This window comes from Trachinotus anak, unplaced genomic scaffold (genome assembly GCF_046630095.1).
Source record: "Trachinotus anak isolate AG129_WGS33_773 ecotype Australia unplaced genomic scaffold, CSIRO_AGI_Tana_v1 ptg000024l, whole genome shotgun sequence".
Lineage (NCBI taxonomy): Eukaryota > Metazoa > Chordata > Actinopteri > Carangiformes > Carangidae > Trachinotus > Trachinotus anak.
The window spans coordinates 5,010,014-5,032,818 of record NW_027273875.1 but is presented as its reverse complement, the minus strand read 5'-3'; the positions used below and the strand labels follow the sequence as shown (position 1 = coordinate 5,032,818).

Sequence of the window (22,805 nt, the reverse complement as noted above, 5' to 3'; positions counted from 1 at the left end):
TCTATCAAGTGCAGCGTCGTATGAGTCAAACACAATCAAAGCTTTATCACCTGTGACAAATGAGACAGCATAGTTGCTATGTAGATATTTTTTGGTCCCTTAAGGAATAGTGAGAGCACTTTACATTATAGCTTGGGTGGAAACAGAAAAGCTATACTTTTAGTTGTACTTGAAATTTTTTTGTGAATAATGCAAGACATTGCGACCCAATAGCTTAATGGTTAGGGCGCGTGCCACATGAGCGCAAATGCTGTTAGCAGGCGAGTTGTCTTTCCTGCATGTCATTCCCCCTCTCTCTGCCCCCTTCCTGTCAGTCTCTACTGTCCTATCAAATAGAGGCACACAAGCCCAAAAAATATCTTGAAAAAAAAAAAGACATTGACATATCTACATAATAGGTTGTTACGGCTGTTACCAAAAAAAAAAACCCAAATATTTTTAAACATATCTATGATTGAGAGATGGAAAGTGTAGGCAACTAAAACAAGTGGGTTAAAGTAACATGGTGGTTATGCATTAAATTACAGAGAGATTGTGTCATTATTTCAAGAAACCAACACTTACCTTTGAATGGTGGCAGTTCATCCACCATGACTTCTTCAATAAGACTGTGTTGGTATAATGCTCCATTCTTCTGCCTTCACTACTGACTGATGTCATTTCAACAAATAAATGCTGACATCCATCATTACAAGTGCAAACTGTTAATAAAAAGTGTGAAGCTGTTTGAATATTTGACCAATGCTTCTTGGCGAGGATTACATATCCATGAGAAAATTATAAAAGTCAGTGCTTCCTCTCTCCAAGTTTCACAACAAACCTTTGTGCTGATGATAAACATTTGTTTACCATTCTAAAAATAGAGGCTATTGCATCTTACAACTGTGTTTCTACTGGCAGCATTACCGTGGCGTAGAGATACCTTGTAGATCCGGAACTTGTAGTTCCAGGACTTTGGTATGCAACAAGAAGCCAGCTGCAGTTAGCTGTGATTGGATTTCATGCGTTCTGTTGTGTTGAATTTTCCCAGAAAAGACTCCTTTTCTTCACACCTTAGAGTCCAGACAGGATAAGAGCAAAATCCCTTTTGATTTTCACACAGCTCTTGTGTCCAGACGAGCAGGCTATCTGCTGCTTCAGGGCAGCAGAAATAAGGTTTCATGGATAAAGACTAAAGATAATTAAAGGCTGTGTCAACGGGACAGTGTGACAAAAATCTGGGAATAGTGTGGGAAATGTCTCAGTAGCTTTCAGAAACATTTCACACACTCATCACTTCACAAGGACAAGTACAGAAGGACTTCATGTTTTATTTAATCTTTATTTACTTGCCCTGTTGAGTCCCACTGAAATCTCTTTTTAACTGAGACATGGCCAAATAGCAGCAAAACAGAATGTTAGACAGACGCAACAGGTAATAACAATACCATAACACATGCAGGGACTAAACATATACAGTTTCAAAATCACAATAGAATTCATCTTAGCAAGTCAACTTTTATTATTTATTTAAGGATCTGTCAATGTTTGTGAGGATGAAACACTCTCTCTTAAAGCCAGAACAAACAGAACTGAAACTTGAGCCAGTAAATAAATCAGGCTGTTCCAAAGAGAATGAACTGGCAGCTATCCCAATCTATTCTCTGTGGAGGAGCATCAGATTTTACATTTTGATAACAATACAAGTTCATCTATTAGTTTTTGGTAAAGGTGACGGTGAATGCCCCCACAAGGACTGTCGGGGGTTGCGGGTATATTTCCTTCTGAGAGCAGATAGCACTAAACATCCTTCCAGTACAGAAAGTCAGACATTGTGTGTCTTCAAATTCATCTGCAGGAGCCACAGATTTTAAGGAATAAAATGGTCACAATTAGTGTTTCTGGTTTAAATATTTTTATTGTCAAAGAGTATTCATTGAAAGGCCCACAGTGGGTACTAAGAATTATTAAACTAAGCGTTGTTCACTTTAAACTAAATCAGCCTTCTATTAAATTGTCCATTTTCATCAAATTTAGCAAAACTACCAAAGCTCTAATTACAGCTGTGGCCACGTTCCTCCATTTTCCTTATTTTTCTAATTTTACTTTTTTTTTTAGAAATGTTTTTATGCAGCACTCCTTTAATTACATTCACCTAGGAGGTTATGCTGTCACCTATGTGTGATTTCTCATTGGTTTGTTTAGAAGCATTACGCAAAAAGTACTGAACCAATTTGCACCAAACATGGTGGAGGGATGGGACACGGGCCAGGGAAGAACCCGTTGAATTTTGCTGCAGATCCAGGTAAAGGTGCAGATCAAGGAATTTTTTTTTTTTTTTATCACTTTCATTAATATTGCAAGAGGGTGGGCATTTTTCCGGGCATCTTTCATAAATTTTTCAGGAAATAATGTCTGATCTGGATGTTAAAATCTGCTCTACTGAGTGTCATTCCAGTTGTATCTGATGTTGAGTTCCATTCTGTTCTGAGCAGCACAGTAAGAACACATCTCTTTCTATGATCAAGCAAATAGTCTTTATATGGCTAGATGAAAGGAAGAAATTTTAACCAGTCTGATACCAAAGGAACCAGCAGTAGACTGTGTCAATATGGGAATCCTTTAGCCCGAGGCTGTTCTGGAAACATGAATGCACCCAAACGGTAGCACAGTGTGTCAGATAACCTGATGCAACTTAGCCCACTTTGCTCTGTGCTGTGCCTCAGTTGTTTCACAACCTTGTTGTTTTACGTTTCCCATAAATTATTTTAGTGTATTGTATTGACGGACTGTGCAAGTCGGTCCCAATGAAAGAAATGCTGAGAAGACAGAGCATCAAGCACAGGTGTGACCATAGTTAGTGTGTGTGTGTGTGTGTGTGTGTGTGTGTGTGTGCGTGTGTGCGTGTGTGTTGGGGGGGGGGGGGGTTACAGAGAAACAGAGAGCATAAAGGAAAAGAACTGAGGGAAGGGGAATTAGAGTAAATGAGATGGAGATCAGAACAATAAGAGAAATGTAAAAATTTCTGACAGGCATGGTGAGTGTGTTGATCCCAGGATATTTTCTCAGTATAATTGGATGTCTGTGTACACTGTACAATGTATCTTGAATGATGGGTAAATGAATGCGCTCACAGATGCTTACACAAAGGCACATTTGCACTAAAACATTTATTAGCTGAATAAATAAATGACTTCTACAACATTGCCTGTACACTTTTAGAGTATATGTGAGTGCACAGTCAGTCAGTATATGTGAGTCACTGATATGTAAATTTGTGCACAGCAGATTTGACTTTACATCCACTATTCCTGTAACTCCAGTAAACCTCAAAATGCAATAGGTGCACAAGTTAATAATTAATAAGAGGTATGTGAAGGTGATAGTGTTTCCGACTCAAACGGTAGTGGAGTGTGAGGGGTGCCAGGAGACCTAGACTACATGCAGCTGCTAACGTGGAACTGTCAGCTCACAAGCACCAAGGCTCCAAGGAATTGTGACTCTGCCAGAGTCTGATATAGACTCTTCTTTTTCTAGCGTCTCTCAGCAAAAGAACATCATCCTCAGCAGTTGCTCTGTATGTGCATACAGGGTGTTGGGAGACCAGGTAAATCTAATTCTGCAGTATTTTTTTTGTTGTTGTTGCAAAGGAACACAGATAAGGAGAGTGTGGTTTCAGTACTCAGCTTTGTTTGATGTTAACAATCTTAATTGCATCATGATTGTGATTCCTTTTACTCACCTTTCCACTTTCCTTCTATGGCTCTTCTCCCCAACTGTCTTCTTCTTCTCCGTCTTTCTTTTTCCCTGACTCTGTCCAACTTATGCACCTTCAGACTGTATACATGTCTCTTCTCCAGTACAGATGGGTGATGGTTACTTGATGATTTAAAGAGTGACACATACACATACACGCACACGCACAAACACAAACACACACACACACACACACACACACACACACATACACACACACACAAGACCTTTAACTTGACTATCAGAACCTGCAAGTTTAATGACAAAGATTCCCAAGAAATGTCAAGGAGAAGAAAGGTGAACAGTGATGAAGTGACTGGCAAGAATAACACAACGTCCTGTGAGCTACAAACTCTGAAATTGTGGAGAGACTGCAGTGGAGAGAAACATTGTTGCTTGACATGATTTTGAATTGAATATCCATCCATATAGTACACAGTGATGTCAGTGCCAGCATGGAGTGTCCATAGATCATCCAGGTGGCTGCAGCCAGGTCAGCACTGAATTACATAATTCATTTGAATTATCTCTCCAGCTTCTGTCTTATGCATGTCCATGTAGATTTTATGTACTTCTTGGTATGTCTAAAAAATATCACTACACAGCTTTTCTACAGTTAAGAAAATGCTTTATGAAATAAACATCTCCACATTGACCCATAGGCTGTAGTTCACTCAGAAGGGGTGTTATACTGGTACAATAAAATAGAGACCAGGATAATCTATCATACAGATCAACTTTCCATAAAACATACACAGTAATATACTCAAAAGCAAAGAGAACATACAGCGGAGAGTGACAACAATTTTCTTGTCGGGGGACATAAACTATTCTACAGATGTATGTTTGCCATACAGTGACAATTTAACCAAGTAATTTTCATTAAAGCTCCCCTAGGCTTTGTAAAATAGCTATTTTACCCCAAATTATGATCTTACCACCAACCCTAACCAAGTTGTTGCTGTTGTTGTTTTGTCACCAAACCTTAGCCATAGGTGTGTCAGATCAGGAAATGGTTTTATTGTAGCAACAGAGATTTGTGACAGTTTGGAAGGCACTGGAATGAGGTTGTCCTGCTGACACTTATGAAATCTTAGTTTTTTTTTTTCTTTTAATTATTTTTTTGGGCTTTTTATGCCTTTATTATAGCTTAGTGGAGACAGGAAGGGGGGTAGAGAGAGGGGAATGACATGCAGGAAAGAGTCGGACCAGTCGGGAGTCAAACCGGTGACTGCCTGCTAAGAGCGTCTTGCGCTCAACATGGCACGTGCCCTAACCACTGGACTACCGGGCCACCCCATGAAAGCTTAGTTCAAAAAGGGTGCTGCTTCGATCTACTCTGTCACTTCTGTTTTCATATGCAAAATCCCTGTCATAAATTTCTTGCATCATAATATCTGGCCAATGATATGATGACAATATGGAGATATCTGCCAGTATATCTCAAGGCTATCAGTCCTCAAAGGCTGTTCTTTTAATATCAATGCATTTGCTATTCTTTCCTTCAGATCTACAATTGTACAACCTGCCACCTCCCAATCACCACTTTGTCCTTCAGGATGATCAAGGTATATCAACTCAAAGGCTCCATCTTCCACCTGAGAGCTTTACTCGACCACCACCAGCTTTGGAATTGTGCCTTTCTCCTGTCTTCATGGGCCTATGCTTATTAAAGATGCATCCCAGCAATGTGGTCTAATCACCAAATCACCCTCTCTGCTGCTAACCTCAATAAATATTATATAATTTCAACTCATCTCTTTCTACTGTATGTGTGCCGTTCTGGAGAGCATTAAGAAACTATGTATTTCGATGTTTAATTTTGAAGACTCGGATGGCATAGCCTTCAGGTGAGGAGTGTGGCAGCAGTCTTGCAGCACAAAGTAAACAGAGCACTTGACAGCTTACACACACCACCAAACTCAAAAGCCTAAATCTAGTGCATTGGATATCCAGCATATGTTGGAGGAAGATGAATATGCCATGTGATTTCACTCAAACAGACTCGAGTTGACTGTTGATTCACAGATTAACTGATTAATTCATTGAACCAAATTTATACAGGTTTCAATGGCAAACATCTCTTTGATGAATCTGACATTATGGCATCCACACTGATCCTCTTCTGCCCACTCAGTCTGACTGACTACAGTGGGCAGATGCAGAAGGCATGTGTGAAAATGGTGTGTTCATCCTCTTCAGGTTGCTCCCGCTAGACTTAAAGCATTGCACCACAGGGCATTATCACCTTGTTGCGTTATCCAGGAGCTGCAACTGCTTACTAACTGCCTGCAGGCCAGGTATTGGACCTGTCTATGGGTAAAAAAGTAAATTATTAAATGTTTTGTGAAAAAATCAAGAATGCATCATCCCAAGCTGTTGTCCATCATTCCCTCTGTTTTTGGCTTACAGTCTTCGATTTGTCTGACACTGCTGTCAAAAGAAGGAAAGTATAAAGGAGGATGAAACCCTATTTGTCTGCCCAGCTGGTCTTCATTTGACAGCCTTTATGTTACATCAGGACTCTTAGCAGGTGAGATTTTCATCAATATGTAAAGCCATCAATCTCCAAAACTGGAAGTGGGTTGTTTGTTATTCTAGTCATCAAGTACTGTATTTTCACAGGTATATTAAAGGTTCTGTAAATGATTATCACTGCCACTAGATGTTGCACTAGACCACCAGCATCTCAGACCAAAATGAATATTTCATTGGCTACACTTCTGGCCTCCTTCAACCAGAACTCCCCCATCCTTTCACATTCTTGGTCAGCAAGGTGTTACAATGCCCCTTCTCTGAAAGCGGCCACTAAACACTCAACAAGAAGCAGTATTTCAAGTTACCCTGCGTACACGAGAGCCAGCAAAAATCAGTCCAGCCACAGTCATTAGCCCATGCTGGCATTGATGTGATATGTTCCACGGCCAGCTAATGATAGCAACATTTGCTGAACCAATTTATCATATCCGTAACAGCTAACTTTGTAGCCATCAAGTTACTTACATATTGCAGAGAAGAAAGGCCAGTTCCAGACCAGTAATAGCGCTGGTCCACAGTCGGGATGGGTAAAAAATTTAACCTTGGAATTATCTGCTGGGACCAGGATTGCATGAATGACACTGAGGGAGTTGGCAAAGACACTGACAGAGCCAGAAAAAACTGTAAAAACATTATGGATACCAGACCAGATACCAAAACAGTATGTGACTTTGTTCTAGACCAAGAACACCATTACTCCACTATATCTTCACATAGGAAATTGTTGTTTGCTGCTGTATTATTGTTTAAAATCTTGTTTGGTTGGCAAGTAAGTTTGGCCTCCAACTAGTATTTGCTTTGTTACTGTTCACAATTGTGGTGCAGTGGCCTACTGTCATATTATATTATACTGACTGATTTACTGAACTGGTGTTTTGTTTTTTCATATCAGACATTGTTTGTTCGCTATTTCATAGGTGTGTCAAGCAAGCAACAGAATATTTGGAACTTCCTTTCAGAGCATTTCAGAATTATATATTATATATAACATTTTGTCGGCAAAATTGCTGAAGAGGAAATTATTCTGTGAGTAACCGTTGCTGCCATGACAAGATCTATTATAGCACCAGGCACTGTCCAACTGACAGTGCAGATCACAGCCTGATGTGTGACTGTGTCTGTCATTCACTCCCAACATGGATAAAAGTATAATAAGCATTCTTCAGGTGAGGGTAGATTCTCTATTTGGACATTATAGTTGAATGTGGAACTGTCAGTCCAATATTGTAAAACAAACAAAAAAAAAATCAGATTTAACTGTCTGGCAGCCCACATATTATTGCTGGTGGGCCAAGCAGGTCACCAGTTGCCAACCCCTGCTGTAAAGTGTATGAATACTGATCAGTTATTATGGAGAACAGAAGACATGTTTTAGCGTGTAACCTGTCCAGCTTGTTTGCTTGCTATTGTATCTTTAATTCATTGATACAGTAGTTCACATAGTTAAAAATAATTGTAAAGGTTAAACATTATAAATGTGAAATTATTTTCTTTGTTGTATGAGGAATTACAATTTGTGTGCAATGACTTATACATGTCACAAGGCAAGAGTAATGTTCTGACAAGAGTTACAACTGCCAGAGAGAAGTGTTGTAAAATCCAGGAAGTGGGTTTTACGAGAGATGTTTACTGGCACGAGTGAGCTAAAACAGTGCATCGTTGTGTATTTGTCAATGCAATGATGCACAGTTGTTCAGTAAAAAGGTTCAAAGTTAAAAACGTGATGTTGCGGTCATTTTTTTTGTAAAAGTTACAGCTAAGTCTCCACGGAAATCTTCTCTTAAGAATCCTCGGCTGTCCTAATGATGCTTTGAAGACTATAATCACAGTTACAAGGCTCCCTTGTTTAATTCATTGTGTGCATTTTTTCTCAAAATTATTTTCTTTTCTTTTCAAATTCAAATTTTTACAGTATGACTACTTGAAAATCTTTTGAACTTACAAAAATGTTGTGAAGGTGTTGTGGGAATTTTACTCTTTGAATTTGTTGAATCTCTAAATTGTAGGGATAAATCTTTTATAACAAAGCAGCCAGATCTTCAGAGGCTTCAGTTTATATTTTGAAATGAACTAAAAGTTTCATGGTTTTAATGGCTTTGAATAAAAATCAGCCACTTTTTCAGTTGTGTATTTATGGTAATAAATTGCAGCAGTATGTTCAGCCTCACAAGGATAAGGTTGATTCTTTTTGATGGGCCAGCTCTCATCTTTTTTTATCTAAACTTATACAGCTGTTGACCTTTACTGTACATGAGATTGGCACCATCTGATCCTCACAAAGAGATGTACTTTTTGTCCAAAATCATCATTTGCACTGTCGTTATCACATCCGCCATCTTGATGTGTCTTGATGCCATGCATTTCTGGCCTGACATTTCTGTTTGAGGGATGTCATTTTTCTGATTCCTGTGAATCAGAGAACAAGTCAAACCAAGAGTGCGAGCCATTAAGACATTTCCAACATGCATACAATTCTAAATCAAATCTAACATCTATCTAAGTGATAAACTTCAAAGTATTGTATCATTGGTCAGGTTTTGCCACATGCTGCTAAAAATCTGATTAATATTCAAGGAAACAGACTGAACAGATGAAGCAGAACATTTCTCCAGATTCACCATGATGCACTGATGTGCAACAATCAGAGAGAGATCTATTAAAGAGGAGACAGACTCAGATTCACATTTTTCAGAGTAAAAATATAGCCAGAGGACATTTGTACAAATGTGTACTGTTGGATGAGTTATATGCCTGCACACCCAGCTTTGACTGAAAGCAACAAGGTCACCCTCTTTATCCAGGCTTTCATAAGTAATTCTGGGAAATACAAGAAATCACAAACAAGCTTAAGTATAAATAGGGAGGGCAGACTGACGGAAAGTGGGGAGATCAGAAACTAGATTTCAACACAACTCTTGCAAGGTACTGAATGTAATAACATATAGCCTGGTTACAGTATCCACATAGGCATAAAAGAAACATGTAGAGCTAGAACTTATTACTATTCAAACACAGCAAAATTACAGTATGTTACCATATGACAAAAACATGATTCTCACTAAAAAAACAAAAAGTGATTTGCTCCAAGAGGAAAACTTGGTAACTGAATTGTTAAGTATTCTGCCAGCAGTTTGTCTTATTAATGCAGAGCTTTTGTGTCTAGGGTGCAATATTATTACTGGTGTGTGCATGTGGTTTAATTTCTTGAGTTATTAATGAAATGTTCGAAGAAATTCTAAGTGGCTTAGAAAATCATGCCAGCAGATATATTTGGCTGTTTTACCACAAACAAAATAAAGTTATTTTACTTGCTGCTTTTTGGAATTGTACAGTTCCTGCATTCCTCATTTTGACAGCGTGTTTTGAGTAGGTAGTTGTTACACATTACACATTTTTGAGTATAATCTGTACGACTGTGTTCATGGCAGCACTTGAGGAACAAAGGGCTGAAATGCAGTTGGGAGGCAGATGGATTGAATGATACAGGAAGGGACAGCTAGGCTGATGGGTAGGTGTATAGAGAGGTTGATGGATGAAGTGTTGACCTTTGTGAATGTCAGTAGCTATAGGTATGTAATCCCAGCTCCCATTGCAGACCTTCATTATGGAGACACTGCCTTTTTAAAACGCTTGGAAACTGTTTACAAAGATCAAGATAAAGAAGAATTGAAGAACTGCAATGACTTTACTGCTGCAGACAATCTTGTTGTCAAGTAGTGCTCTTCTGAGTAAGTTCTCTTTAAATGGAAGTGGGATTTCAGAACTGAGGTTTTAATATACTGACATTTATGTAGCCCAATTTCAAAACCATAACTAAATAATGCGCCATCTTCTTGACATGATGGCACATACTGTATTTCAGCAGGAAGTATCCCTTTTGACGGAAGGTTGACATGAAGGCTCAACCTAGTCATCTTTTCATCTTTTATTATAAATGTGGCTTAGTGAATACAGCAACATGCTTTAAACAGGACACATGCTGAATAAAGATGCTGAGTTTATTTTGGGCTGCAGTATTTAAATCCCCTGACTAAGTCTATTTAGTTTATTTTAGTCTACACTTTATCATAGAATTGCATACATTACATAAAGTTTTTCTTAAACTATTCTGTTTATGTGAGAAGTTTTTAGAATTGAGTGCTTTTGTGCTTCCTCACTTCCAATAATGGCCCTACCGCAGTGGTCTCCTTTGGGATTAGAAAAGAGAACAGGCATGTTTACATTGTATTTATATGAAAAACTGTGAGACCAAAAAAATGTTGTTTACAGCTAAAACACCTGAAACCTCCTTAACGTATTTCATGAGGGATTTCATGATGCATTTTAGAGTATGGACACACCCCTATAACAATCAAAAGCCTTGTTGTTATGCAGCCTTTTCACGTAAGTAAAGATTTACACTAGATATAATGCAGGACAGAATAACAACGAATATGGTCATGTAAATTAAAATGTTTTAAATCACACATTTAGTGTAAAGTATTTTAAAACATCTGTCAATGTTGCAGACATTCAGTAAATAAGCAGCCAATTTACCCAGTAAGTGAATAAAAAAAATGGCTCCAGGTCTCAGTGTTTCTCACCTGGTGATCAGTCTGTTATCAGTGCCTCCCTGCTCTGCCACTGGCCCACTCTCCTCGATGCTTTGCCCAACCAATCAGACGGGCAGTCACCTCAGAGTCAGCCAGGGACTCAGAAAGTCCTGCTGAGGGGACATAGTGATGACCGTCACTTCAAATCATGAATTGAATAGAAAAATGCTATTTCTTTTGTAGTAGAAGCCTTAGGTAAAAAAAAAAAAAAAAAAAAAAAAGATGACTCATTTCAATGCTGCTTGAAAAATACTTTAACAATTTCCAACTAGGGCAGATTCAGAAAGCTAATTTTCAAAAGCACCAGACGTGACCATAAACTTCTGGCACCCACTCAGTGCCCACATTAGCAGCTAGCAACATTTGAAATATGTGAGTGAAGTGAGTGGATGATAGCCCATCATAAGGTTCAATTAATGCATTAGTAAGACAGACAAACAGAGATTAATGGAGACAAATGGGACTTTACAAACCTAATGAATTTCCCTTCCCATTATTTATTTATACATTAAACTTTTTTATGGCAGAAAAAGGAAAGCCATTGTTAATTAGTTAGGAATGCTTTTCTACAGAAAAATTGTGACATGGGGTAATGTCATACTAGATTTATTGGAAAAAACAAATCTTTAAATTTTATTTTATTATACATTCATGTTAACTGCATTTTGCTGCTCTGCTTTAAGTCATTATCCTGTGTTTTCAACTCTCTTTTACACATTTTTTGTGTCTGTATTTCTGCTCTGACAGTAGAGACACTACAAGGGCAACTTGTTGTACTGAACACACAAGTGGAGAACAGCCTGAACATTAAAGCTTGTCTGTCATCGGTGTACAATGCCCACACTGTCACACTCAGTGCTGACCACAGTGGATGAGTCTATCTGTTTCTCCATGTTGACCAATGTGTTGCATACATTGCTGCCTTCAAAAGACTATTCCCGATATATAACAAATCCCTTGAACTGAATGATTTGATGGTTTGTCTAGAAATCATTTGTTGACCACAGAGATGGAAGAGCCGCTCTGTTTCTCTTCCAAGGCCAAATATGTTAACTAGGTACCGGACTCCAGCACTCTGGGACGTTCTCCAAACCGTTCTTGGTATCTATCCAATGCTTGGCTGCATATGTACTGTATATGATCGCCTGGGCTTGCAGGTGGCAGAGAGGAGACAGATGCCAGACCTTTGTTTTCCCCTTGTTAGATGTGTCTCTAGAGAGCTTTTTTTTCGTTCAGTGAGCCACAGTAACAAGAAAGCCTCCAATGCCACTCACTTTCACACATTTTCTCTGTTTTAGTTTCTTATCTTCTCTTTCCAACTATTGTCTTGACACACAGACATATACGCGTCACTGTTTGTCTTGGGGGCAAGTGTGTGGGCACTGATAGACATGACTCATCTAATCAGATCCAATGCTGTTTGAAGAAAATGACAAAAAAAAACGACGACTGAAGCAGCCTCTTTCTGTTTGCATTCTTCCTCAATGAAAATCTGGGTGACGTAAATGCAAAGCTCATCGTGGTGATGCTAATTTTAAAGGTACAGAAACATTTTCAAGCTTTTTTGTTTTTGTAAGATGTAAATTGTTGTTTTGTTTTGTTTTGTTTTTTTTATGCATCGATTTCATCATTTTGGATAACAATGACAGACTTTATAAAAACTTCAACTTTTAAATACAGTTTGTTAGTTAAAAATCTAAAGTACCTGAAGTGTAAGATCTCAAGATACTTAGCTTTATGTAAGATGTGATACAGAGACCAAAAAGCACAATGTAATCCCCCAATGTTTAAGTGAAGCTCAGAGCAGTCTGTCATGACTGAAGGCACACATACCTTGAGTATAGCTAACCACTCACTCTTTCTTCCATCTCTCCACCTTTAGTTTCTCTTGTGTCTCCTTTTTTTTTTTTATCCTCAAGCAAACCTCATCATCTCCCTAGCGCCTAATTTCCTCCACACTCTGACCTAACTTCACCCCTGCTTTACATTCTCTCTCTTGCAGCTACATAATACCTTCTTGTCTTGCTGTTTTCTCTCTAGCCTGACTGATTGTGCTGTTCGAATGATGTAAGATTGCTGCAGGTGTGTAACACATTGTCCTTGGGGGGCTGAGAAAGACAAACAAACCAAACCACATATTTTCTTTTACCATTTTTTTCCCCAGGGTTCACTGTGCATGTATATCCAGACTGTCCAGCTCAGATGGTTTAGTTAGGATAAAGTCCCCCCTCTCTGCCCTCACTGTTCATGCCTGCCACTCTCCAAACTCTTGAGTCCTTAGTTGGGAATGTTAGCCTTTCCTACTTTAAATGTTTTTTTTTTCTCTTCTCTTCACCTCCAGCTTTCTTAAAACCATGAGCACTCTCATCCAAAGCATCCTCTCTCTCCCTGAGAATCTATGAGGCCCACATTGGCATAACCTATCCTGCGGCAAAGATTGCCACCTACAAGAACTTCACCATCAATGTCTTACCATGCATTAATGATGTGGGTGAGCAGTTGTCTGTGTACATACTGAGGGAAGGGGAAAGCAGAGATTATTCTCATGGTATCTCTACTTGACTGAATATCATTACGTGGAGAGTGACGGAAAAGACAGAAACTCACTGTGCCTATAAGTAAAGTGGCACGCAGTGGTACAGTGGCGAACATGTATTTCCGTGGCTTTACAGGAAAAGTAGAAGTATGGGAATGGCAGATTTTTGGCTAGGATAGTTTGAGTTTTATTTTGTTCCTACAGCTCATTATTTGGCTACAGCTAATTAAGACTGTGTGGTCACTGTTGGTAAACAGATATATAAGATAATTACTTATGAGGGTGAACATTGCTCATTCTGCTTCAGCCATGTTATTCTTGATATTTTATATTGTAAATCTGTACCAGAATTATAGCAACACACAGGAATTCTATCATGTACCACAGACAAGAACACTGTGGCAATAGTTATTCTGTCGTTGTAGATATGTTTTGGAGGCAGTGGCAGTAGTTCTAATACTGTGCTTTAATTGATTTTTCTTGTAAACTGATACCCGACAGAAGACTGTATCTTGCAAAAACAAACCCAGTGAGAGCTGTGCAAGCAACTACTGCAATAAAATTGCTGACACCATATTTTCACATCTCAGCAAGGCATGAGATTCAAAGAGATTGGAAAAAAAGACACTGTACATGGCCTCTTCTACCTTAAGGCTCCTCTCTAGTAGAGACTTGGCAGTTCCAAACTGAGAGGGTACATTGGATGCATTGCTGTAAACTTGATTTATTAGTGTCAAGCTGTACATCCTACAAAAGTTAAAAGTGTCTTGTTAAATCAGTCAGTGCTGATAGTTTAACAGTAAGAATGACAGCCATTATACTGTACTCACTGGGGAAAGTTGTAAAGTAATGACTGCAGTTCTGCAGCCACCAAATATAATAAATACATGAAAAATAAATCAAAGGAAGATTATTAAATAGAAAATTGAAAAGTTGACTTTTTTATTTTGTTCACAAAGAAGTTTTAAATTAGTGCCATTCTGCTGACAGGTGTTAACAAGCTTACAAAGCTTTCTCTCAACCAGCAACAGTAACATACTGCACAAAGATAGAATCTCTCTTAACATAATGTTCAAATAACATGGATGAGACTACACAAGCGTAGGATTGGTATTTTATCAGACCCATCCAAAAAAAAATGTTGGAGTGTTAAGTGAAGAAAGCCCATTATTATTTACACACCGCCGGAGCGCTGAGAAAAAAAGACAAGTGCCATAAAATATGAGATGTGGTGTGAGGTTATGTAAAAAGAATTTTAAAAGGAAAAGTGGGATTTTTGGGCTCCGAACTCAGACTTACATGCTACTGTTGTGAGTCTCTGAAATTGCTTTTAAGCCTTGTAGGACATTGGGGCAACAGCATAGCATAGAGGGTGAGTCTGCCCTGCCCTGAAACCCAGCTTCCATTTTACTCAAGAGTCCTTTACAAATATATGAAAACCCCTCCAGCTTTGTATTCTGTGTCCAGCTGTGCTCTGGCCTCTTTGTGTTCCCTGTAAGATCAATAAAGTATCACCTTGTTTTCACATTGTATTGAATATGGGCACCTTTAAAGGGCCTATAGGTAGGAGCAGAACATGGAAGCTACTGGAAGTTTCTTGATCAGATACAGGAGCTGAATAGAGAACTGTGGGAGCCAAAGCAACCACAAAACAATGCAGTAAAGCTGAGAAGAGATGTGGATTTTGAACTAGGACCTGTGTAGAGTGCTATCAAGTCTCTGGTGAGGTTAGCTGGAGGACGCCATGTTCAGAACCTCGCCTGGAGAAACAGAAGTAAGAGGAGTATAATCAGTGAGGTTACAAAAGTTTGTGGGAGAGTGGAAGAGGATCATGGTTGGGAATAAGTGCTTGGGATGTCGTCAACCTTCAGTTCAAACAAGCTGACAAAATACTCTGTGGAAAAGAAGGGAGAGCAAAGGTAGAGAATAGTTTCCTGAAGGTAGAAGCAGAGGACTGGGCATATTTACTCGGAAATTGTCAACCACTTCAAAGGATCTTTAACTTTCCAGAACATGACTGGTTTTTCAACTCTTCCAGTTTTTTATACTATATATGAAGCCACATATGGGGATAGGTTGGAAAGTAAGGTCCTGAGGAAAACCTGAATAGCTGTAAAGAGAAAATAAAAAAATGTGATATTCTTAGTGCACTCAGCATCTGAGCCTTGAGAGGGGAAAAGACTTTTTGTCCTCTTCTTGTTACCTTGCACATAAACAATACAGAGCAGATTATAGTCTTACTTATAATTGTGCTAAAAGCATGCAATTGCATACTGCTTGAGAGTGTGCATGTCTGCATGGGCACTTTCATATGCATGATAGCACAAAAGACTGTTGGGGGGAAAAAACATGCAAAAGAACCCAATCCATTAAAGTGAACACTCAAAAACAAGAGTGTAAAAGTGTGCTTTACACAGTGTATATGTGATGCGGGAGATTCTTTTCTTTTTGTATCCTAATGGTCCCCTGAGAACGTTGATGTTTAGACTCAAGGTCCTAATAGCTCTACTCAGTCTAAGCAGTGCTTACGAATATTTGACATGTGACCTGTTTTTCATAGACAGACTTGATATTGTGTGTGTGATCAGTCACCGATTTATTGAGTTGTGACTTTTTTGGAATATGATGATCAATAGTGACTCATTTCTATGCATTAATTGCTGTATTTAAGGGACATTTCAGGGGTAATTACATTAAACCATTTATCTCCGCACACTAGTGATAAAACAATTCAAATACAACAGGACTTTTGCTATATTAGAGGAAAAATTACAATGTATTTAATAACCGCCTCATGGCTATATGCCTCCGTGATTCAGACTAGTTTCAGATTACATCCCTGTTCATCCAGAGTCATATAATATATTGTATGTGTGAAATTTTCAATTTGTCATAATGGCTGTGCGAAGCCTTGAGTAATGGCTAAAAACTGTTTTGTGAGGTCACACTGACTGATCACCAAAATCTAGGTCAAGATCATGGTGACCTTGACCTCTAACCTTTGACCACCAAAATCTAATCAGTTTATTCTTGAGTCCAAGTGAATGTTTGTGCCAAATTTGAAGAAGTTCTATCAAGGCGTTACTGAGCTATTGTATCCACGAGAATGGGACAGATGGACGGACAGACGGCCCTGGCTGTCGCCATCACGGAGGCATAGAAATACACAGGACAACCAGGGATACAGCTATTAGATCTTAGAATTATGAAACTAATCTGAAATAGTACTCTTTAAGATAAGAGTGAACATTAAGCCTGCCATAATGTCACACATCTGTACTAAGTCTTCATTAAGGCTCTGAGTATGAAACCCATTCAGTCTAGTAGGGTTGAAGAGAGCGACGACCTGTTCAGTCTAGTCTTGAGATTTCTTGCAAGCATTTTCAGTGGCAGTTGCCAGAAAGGCCTCTGAACGTGTCAATGACATGAAAACTGACAAGTACACAGAGGATAACTGAGACATTAAATGTTAAAATAAACACCAACATTATCGGCTCACCCAGCTGCCAAAAGATGAGGTGCAGCTGATGAACTTACATCACTACATCTGGGAGAATGTTTGTGTGTGTATCCTTTGTGCCAAGGTGGATACAGAAGGCAGTGCCCGAACTGTGCATTTTCATGTCCGACTGGACTTGCGGATTCAAGCTTCAAAATGGCACGCGGCAGCTGTGCTTTTATTGTTGGTACCATGCTCATTTTTGGCACAGGCTCTAGCTCAATTCACCAAAACACAGCGCTGAGAGGTTCATGGACTGTCCTGAGGGGCCTTCTGACAGTGTGTGGGGAGTAGAGGAAGCAGGGTTGGTGGGGGGGTTGATAGCAGACTAGACTGACACCAGGGGCTGATAGCAGGACTAAAACCTCTCTCTCTCTCTCTCTCTCTCTCTCTCTCTCACGACCTGATGTACACACACGCGCGCGCGCACACACACACACACACACACACACACAAAAGGAGCTGAAAGGAGGACAAAGCCTGAGGCTCTCAGTAGGGAATCCATCCTTCGAAAGATGGATTTCAAAGTGGAGGCACCTCACTCTCTCTACCTCTCCCTTTCTTATCTCTTCCTCTTTCTTCATCCCTCTCTCAGCAATGCAAGGTGAAAAAAATGACCGGCTACAATCACGAAAAACTACATTTCACATACACATACATACAAGTGCATATACTCACACATGCACTATATGCAAGAAGTGGATATTCTTTTCTCTAACCTCTCTATTCAGGACACAACTGTATCCAGTTAATGGCTTTCATCAGGCATAGCTGCTATGCCAGATTCTGCAATCACATCACCAACAGGAAATGTGAGGAAACAAAGTGTATCTCTCTACCACAACATATTTTTCATAGCTGTTGGTGTAAGGACCATAGGAAAAAGATAGCAGTTTACTCAAGTTTCTGTGCTGTTGCCATGACAGAGAAAGATGCGAGAGAGAAACAGCTGGGAGCACAGATGACAGAAAACAGGTCACGAAAGAAAGTAAAAACCGACCTATATACGAACATGTCACTGACACAGACCTGGCACAAGCACAAACACACATGCACTTTATGGGAGAAAATCCTAATTATAGGCTTTAACAATAATGCTGGCAGCTCTCTAATTGCCAATTAACTCAGGGTCACTGCTGTTATCTCTCAATCGCACCAGCCTTCCAGCTTTGCCCCCTGCTCTTCCTCCAGGAAAAGAGAGAGCTTTACTCCTTTGCACCTTCCCCTTATGTGTGCAGACCCAAACCAGAGCAGTGTTTAATTTGCTGTATTTCTTTTGAAAAGCCGTGCAATAGCAAGGGACATGACAATAACTAAATGGTTATCGTTTTGTGTCACCACTGCAAAATTGTCTGAGGTCCTGGCTGGTCTGCATTCTGCTCGACTGCCACTAAATCACCTTAACCCTCTCCCAAGAACAAACACACACAACAGCCCATTACGCGCACAGACACACACACATACACTCACACAAAGAGAGAGTAAGCCACTAAATCACACAGAGCAAATGTGACAGGATAGCTAATCTAACTGTAAACACATTTGCAGTTAATCCTAAAACAAAAAAGGCCCTTAGAAAATACATAATAGTAATGGAAAGAAAAAAACAAATTCATCTCTGGAGAGACAGAGAGCTTGAGGTGAGAGAATGGATGTTCATGTTAATTCAAAATAACCCAAACATTTAGACTCGCAATTATACACACACACAAAACACTCAAAGCTGCATGTTCGGTTGTCTGCACTCTTATCACCACCCTTGTTATCCAGCAGCTTGAGGAGATATAGAGTTGTTAAAGTGCACACACATGACTACGCAGTAGGTAAAGGCTGTCGAAAATCATCACCAGTTACACCAACATGGCAACCCCAATCCAAATATTTTATTTAACCATTATCAGACGAAGTTATAAAAGTGTAGGATATTCTTATCCTATCTATTCTGGAGTAAAACATTGTAAGGTGATACTTACCTTCAAATTTTTGAAATGGAGGTAATATTTAATGTGCGGTCTTATCCCCTATATGCACATAACAGTAGTGTCACACAGTGTTTTAAACATGACCACTACTGCAGATTTTTCATTATTTCTTTAGAGAAGAAGAGAGGAGAAGGCTCCATCTATCTCTTCAGAAACTAACGTTAGGCCTATATTATTTTACACTATGGACTATCATTTGCCGCGATGAGAACACCAGGGTCTGACAAAACCGCTAACCCTGTCTGTCTGAGGCTGTCATTTTGCTGCGTTGCGCTCAGCTCTGTTTTATAATCTGCTATGAGATTTGTTTTCAGCAATTTGACTTCTATCAGCAATGTGACTGATGATGCTGTTGTTACCTACTTCCTAGACACACAAAGTGCCTGAAAGAGTGTGTTTGATTTATTATTCCCATCCCTGCCAAATTTGTGGACTGCCTCACTATTCAAGCTGTCGTTTGTGTTAGGCAAGGACAGATAATAATAATTAAAGCTGCAGGCAGTGTTGATTGGGCCCTCACACCCTTGTGGACGTCACGGGTGCTGGCAGGATTCTAGTTCGCGCAGCTGTGCACTTTTGTGACCATCATGCAATCCTGCGTGGAATGAGTGGTGGTGGACAAGATCATTTGTATGTTTGTTATTTGTTTTGTATCATTTCCTATGTCCACTATGTGGCACTAGAGAACACACACATGCATTATGTTCCTGTATGTTCCTGTTTAACTGTACACCAGACCATGAAAATGTCATGTAAATAAAATGACGATTGTCACAAAAGGGTTGATTCCTGTTGTGAATGTGAAATTTGGGGCTGATTGGACAAAGTATTTTAGAATTACAACAACTTCCTCTCTCATGGTGAAACATCGAAGTTCACCAAGCCACCACAAACACGCCATTCAACAAAAACTAAAAAGCTTTGCAATTTAGCATCACAAAGGTCCTTAGATTGGATGTGAGAAAAGGCGCCATGTATACATATTTAAAATGTTCATTCACTGTTAACCAGCACATTGTTAACTGTTAAACAGCTACCCCGCTAATTGTGACTGGCAACAGCAGTCTTTGGTCTGCTCTGTAGCCATGATGAGCTTGATTCTCCACCAGACAAGAACAAGATCTACTGTCACCAGCTGCAGTCCAAGACGGCAGAGTTACAGTCCATCCACGGGACCAGAGACCTGCCTGCAGGCAGGGAAACATAAAGTAGGACGAGCCTGGAACTTTCTCATTAAAATACTTACATATCATACATATCACACATTACATATGATTTACATATTTACACATCATAAATAAATAACAGCACTGTCCAAACTAATGCTTCATATGAACTAGGAAGTGTCAAAGTGTCAGAAAGATACAAATCACAACTTACAAGCAGAATCGGGATGCAGATCATGATTCTAACCAAAAAGATTATCATATGATCTTTTGGTACACTGCAATGTCAAAATGTTATTATTATTTCATTCATGATATGTCTTGTATATAAAAAAAAAAAAAAAACATTGATATTTTGAGGAAGTTAAAAACTTGATTTTCGTTTGAAGGGGGGGTTTTAAGTACTAGGCCTAATAAGGAACGTAACGGTAAACGTGCCAAAGTTTGTCTCTTTTAAATAGGGCTGCTTAGTATTTCAGAGGAGGTCTTTTAAAAGCCTCCCTGAAAAAAAAATTGAATAGAGGGAAGGGTGTTGGGACGGATGGGGAGACAAGCGACTGAGCAAGTAAACCAGGGAATGTGGAGGATTGGAGTGGACAGGAAAAAGGAGGCATAAAGGGCAGTTATAAAATGGCTTGCAGGGTCCTAGCACTGAGGGGTAATGAGTAAATAGCTCTGTCCATATTAATTTTTCTCGACCTGTTTCTTTTTAAATGCATAAGCACCTGGTCTTTTCCTTTGATCAATGTCATTTGCCAGTGATAGGAAAGGTCAAAAGGATCAGTGGTTTTATAGCTAACATCTCCTTTCCATTACATAGGCTACATTTATTTTTTCCTGACCAGAAAGATCACAGAAAATATCAAAGCTGTAATGACAAGGTTTATAACACTATATTCACACAAGATCAAAGTAATATTTCCTGATAACTTCAATGGTTACAGTTAGTCTCTGTGACTATCCTCCCTAACCTTCAGATCAAGTCTAGAGCGAATCAAAACAAAGGTCACATGTACCGTTTGAGCCTCTCTTTAACCATGCACACAGGGGAACAACTCTCAGGAAACACGTAGCTATTGAGCCAGCAAATACTATTCATGTCCGTCATAACATCAGCACACCTTGTTGATTGCAAGTCTAAAGTAATATTTTGTGTTATATCTATCAAACAATGGTTAGAACTTGAAAATTATATTTGCATTGTGTCTGTTTGATGGTCTTAAGTACGATACTTTAAGTAATAGGACAAATACAATCATAACTCATGTGTGAAAGCCATGTGAGAGTGTTTACCTTTTGCAGATTACATTACGTCCTCAACCAGATGGTATAAGTCTTAACTTAAGTTAATGATGAATTCACTCTCTGCCAACATCAGCAAACTTCACAGTGCTGCATCTCCTGAGTCTGACTGCCCCTGTGGCCTACTGGCCTCTCCTTGCACCTCCTCTCCCTATACCTCTACAATCCACCCCTCTACCTTTACAATGACAGGTGATTGGACTGAAGGTTTATGGCAACCAATTCAATTAAAGAAAGGTCCAGATAAACAATGTTATGTTATACAGGGTTAGATTGTGAGATCACTACATTGTTTTCTCTCTGCAACACGATATGTGATGAAGAACAAACTATTCATATTTTGCACAAATCCAAACATTTATCTTAGGCATATAAGTTAATGAACTGCTAACATTTTGGTATAACATCTTACAAGTTTAAAGATTATTTATTCAGCTCTGTTTATTTCTCTCTACAAATGTAATTTCAGACTGACCCACCAGTTTCACCAGTCTTCCCATGGGACATATGCTTATAACACATCACTCTGGGGTTGCATAAAGATTTTCATTATGTTTGCAGAAAATGTAGACAAGAATGTCTGGTTTATAAGTTTCATGTTTACTTTTGGATTTACTCCCCTCTCTGATGTACAAAGATAAGACATCTCTCTCACAGGAAACACGCTCACAAAAGTGTAAAAATTTTGTAACAGTATTCCTTCACCTTCAGTTAATGTAAATAATGGCCTGTAATAGCCTTGGTAAGATGAAGGGAAAAAAATCTGCTGTTCATGTAGGTTAGTAAGCTAAAGCAGAATATCTCATTTATACATCCTACATACATGGAGCTACATCACTGTTTCAACTCTTCTATAATACTTAAGCACTTAATTTACATTTTTATTTGCATAAGTGACAATGGAATGGATCTGACTTGGTATCAGTTTGCCCTTTTGTCTTACTTTCATTTAAGTCATGCACTGTGTTGTATAGTGATGTACATGCAGACTGACCGTGGTGAACCCTTTAGAAGAAATTCTAACCAGCCGTGAAAGAACTCTGCATCACACATTTAATAAACAAATTAATGTTACAGTCGTGGGAGGAAAACTGTGCTAATACTTCCATCATAAACACACGGTAAGATCACAATCAGGATAAATATGTTTGTTAGGAAAACAAATCTTGAAACAAGGTCCATTTAGAAGCTGTTCTGGAGCTTTCAGTTGCATCACATGACCTTCATCAGACACAAGAGTTGTTGAATTGTACAATGAGATGTAAGCACAGGTGTTGAAATTTAGATTTTTAGTACTTTTATGGGGGGGGGGGTTTATATATATGGAGTCAAAGTGGTCTTAATCACAATCACCTTTAAGTTAATCAGTCACCAGCCACATTGAATGAAGACATTTCAGTTCACTTTGTAATCTGACAAGATCTCACTGTCACTCCTAATTACCCTGCTGTCAGT

General features: G+C 39.0%; 1 long non-coding RNA gene across 1 annotated transcript; it reads left to right on the top strand.

The window, feature by feature from the left end:
* Window positions 1–3,382: 3,382 nt before the first annotated feature.
* On the top strand, window positions 3,383–6,154 carry LOC139608064 (uncharacterized). Its single transcript, XR_011684942.1, has 3 exons — window positions 3,383–3,586; window positions 4,168–4,228; window positions 5,244–6,154. It is a non-coding gene; the product is annotated as an uncharacterized lncRNA (long non-coding RNA).
* Window positions 6,155–22,805: the final 16,651 nt, after the last annotated feature.